Genomic DNA, 3,639 nt, shown 5'->3' with positions numbered 1-3,639 from the left:
AGCCCCATTGTGCACTCCATTATTCATGCCAACTCAGTGCCTCGCTCTTTACTACTGTGTACCAATCTTGTCGTCCAACTGCAAAACACTGGGCCACAACAAGTTTCCGCGTCTCCATTGCACTGCGCATACTACGAAACGCTCCCCAAACTTGGCACTCACCCTCGGAGCCGACTTTCCACGACGCTCACGCAACGCTCACGCTAGTGACAGCATTATTTATAGTTCGACGTCGCGCCAAAGCGAATGAGCACATTTCGCCTCCTAGTGTGGCTGCTCGGTGTCTGCAGGCAGCGAGGGTCTGCAAGCTTCCTGTGTTCGCACCTATGTCACCTGTGCTTGCTTGTCAGAGACAGACTGTCGCAAAACATACAACTCACTCCATGAATTGATTGCTACGGCATCTGTTATCAGCAGTCGCAACTAGCAACACCAGTAGCAGCTGACTGCACGCAAAGAATAGGAATGTGCAGTGGGATTTACGTGAACTCAGCGCAAGGCAGATCTTTCCGACATAGGCTTGAGAATTTTACGGGAACACTTGTACTGTTTCTAAATTAAGTGTAGGCGTGGGAGGAGGGTGCTTCCTGCGCACTAATAACAGCACGCTTGTCAATTGTGGATGCTAATCATTCGCTTGTATCTTCCTAGACACATCAGCTGGTTGTGAATTATTCCACTTGCATGGAAAAGTGCGCATGTAGGTGTGTTAAAAATTCTGGAGGCACTGGGTATAGAACCCAGTACCTCTCGCATACTAAGCGAGGGCTCTACCATCTGAGCTACGCCCGCCCCCCCCCCCCCCCCCCCGAAGACTGATGGTGCTACATACAGCCATATAGACGACACAGACCTTTGCACTCCCATTATTCAGCAGACAAACACTACTCTCTATGTATCCGTTAGGGTGTCTTTCAGGTTTCGTGCATTCTGTATCGAATCGTAGTTGGCCACAATGAAAGTGGCACGTATAACGTCGAAAATAGAATTCGGACACCGCTCTGAGTAAGACCAACGTGTTGTCCACCCTCTAGACTTCAATGAGGTTAAGCCGCGGTACCTAAGACAGATCTGCACTCGATGACACCTCGATAACAGCCGGTCCCCACACTTACATCTTGCTCTCCTTACGTCAGTATACATCATATCAGTCTGTGACGCTGGCTTTGCAACATCTTGCGTGCCTTTTGGTTCGCCGCGACCAACACTTACCATGCACTGACCACAAAAAATGGAGGCGCCGCGGCTTGAACCCTGGACCTTTCACATGCCAAGCGAACGCTCTACCAACTGAGCTACGCCCCATGCACGAGTAAACTGCGCTATTCCCCATTGTTTGCGACTCAGATGCGCACGGACACGATGGTTGGTTGGTTTGTAGCGGTGAAGGGAGCAGAGTACAAAGGCGCGAACCCGTTCATATACACAAAACTTCCAAGTAGTTTCGATGCTCTGGTATTACAAATGCAAATTCCGTCTGTTTTTAACGTCTTAAATTGAAAGAGCCATCACAAATTGCTCCGTTTTCACTCCTTGTCGACAATCATACAGCACCTGAGGTAACAAACACATCTCGAGCCCCATTGTGCACTCCATTATTCATGCCAACTCAGTGCCTCGCTCTTTACTACTGTGTACCAATCTTGTCGTCCAACTGCAAAACACTGGGCCACAACAAGTTTCCGCGTCTCCATTGCACTGCGCATACTACGAAACGCTCCCCAAACTTGGCACTCACCCTCGCAGCCGACTTTTCCGACTTTCCACGACGCTCACGCTAGTGACAGCATTATTTATAGTTCGACGTCGCGCCAAAGCGAATGAGCACATTTCGCCTACGGCTTAGGCCGCCCTCCTAGTGTGGCTGCTCGGTGTCTGCAGGCAGCGAGGGTCTGCAAGCTTCCTGTGTTCGCACCTATGTCACCTGTGCTTGCTTGTCAGAGACCGACTATCGCAAAACATACAACTCACTCCATGAATTGATTGCTACGGCATATGTTATCAGCAGTCACAACTAGCAACACCAGTAGCAGCTGACTGCACGCAAAGAATAGGAATGTGCAGTGGGATTTACGTGAACTCAGCGCAAGGCAGATCATTCCGACATAGGCTTGAGAATTTTACGGGAACACTTGTACTGTTTCTAAATTAAGTGTAGGCGTGGGAGGAGGGTGCTTCCTGCGCACTAATAACAGCACGCTTGTCAATTGTGGATGCTAATCATTCGCTTGTATCTTCCTAGACAAATCTGCTGGTTGTGAATTATTCCACTTGCATTGCAAAGTGCGCATGTAGGTGTGTTAAAAATTCTGGAGGCACTGGGTACTGATCCCAGTACCTCTCGCATACTAAGCGAGCGCTCTACCATCTGAGCTACGCCCGCCCCCCCCGAAGACTAATGGTGCTACATACAGCCATATAGACGACACAGACCCTTGCACTCCCATTATTCAGCAGACAAACACTACTCTCTATGTATCCGTTAGGGTGTCTTTCAGGTTTCGTGCATTCTGTATCGAATCGTAGTTGGCCACAATGAAAGTGGCACGTATAACGTCGAAAATAGAATTCGGACACCGCTCTGAGTAAGACCAACGTGTTGTCCACCCTCTAGACTTCAATGAGGTTAAGCCGCGATACCTAAGACAGATCTGCACTCGATGACACCTCGATAACAGCCGGTCCCCACACTTACATCTTGCTCTCCTTACGTCAGTATACATCATATCAGTCTGTGACGCTGGCTTTGCAACATCTTGCGTGCCTTTAGGTTCGCCGCGACCAACACTTACCATGCACTGACCACAAAAATTGAGGCGCCGCGGCTTGAACCCTGGACCTTTCACATGCCAAGCGAACGCTCTACCAACTGAGCTACGCCCCATGCACGAACAAACGGCGCTATTCCCCATTCTTTGCGACTCAGATGCGAACGGACACGATGGTTGTTGGTTTGTAGCGGTGAAGGGAGCAGAGTACAAAGGCGCGGACCCGTTCATATACACAAAAGTTCCAAGTAGTTTCGAAGCTCTGGTATTACAAATGCAAATTCCGTTTGTTTTTAACGTATTAAATTGAAAGAGCCGTCACAAATTGCTCCGTTTTCACTCCTTGACGACAATCATACAGCACCTGAGGTAACAAACACATCTCGAGCCCCATTGTGCACTCCATTATTCATGCCAACTCAGTGCCTCGCTCTTTACTACTGTGTACCAATCTTGTCGTCCAACTGCAAAACACTGGGCCACAACAAGTTTCCGCGTCTCCATTTCACTGCGCATACTACGAAACGCTCCCCAAACTTGGCACTCACCCTCGCAGCCGACTTTCCACGACGCTCACGCAACGCTCACGCTAGTGACAGCATTATTTATAGTTCGACGTCGCGCCAAAGCGAATGAGCACATTTCGCCTACGGCTTAGGCCGCCCTCCTAGTGTAGCTGCTCGGTGTCTGTAGGCAGCGAGGGTCTGCAAGCTTCCTGTGTTCGCACCTATGTCACCTGTGCTTGCTTGTCAGAGACAGACTATCGCAAAACATACAACTCACTCCATGAATTGATTGCTACGGCATCTGTTATCAGCAGTCACAACTAGCAACACCAGTAGCAGCTGACTGCACGCAAAGAATAGGAATG

General features: G+C 49.5%; 1 non-coding gene across 1 annotated transcript; it reads right to left on the bottom strand.

Moving 5' to 3' along the window:
• Positions 1-2,811: 2,811 nt before the first annotated feature.
• Trnaa-ggc (transfer RNA alanine (anticodon GGC)) lies at positions 2,812-2,884 on the bottom strand. The gene has a single exon. It is a non-coding gene; the product is annotated as a tRNA-Ala (tRNA).
• Between the last annotated feature and the right edge of the window lie 755 nt (positions 2,885-3,639).

The sequence above is a fragment of the Schistocerca gregaria genome, chromosome 10 (assembly GCF_023897955.1).
Source record: "Schistocerca gregaria isolate iqSchGreg1 chromosome 10, iqSchGreg1.2, whole genome shotgun sequence".
NCBI lineage: Eukaryota > Metazoa > Arthropoda > Insecta > Orthoptera > Acrididae > Schistocerca > Schistocerca gregaria.
The sequence above is the reverse complement of the archived record's forward strand: the minus strand, read 5'-3'. Positions and strand labels throughout refer to the sequence as shown.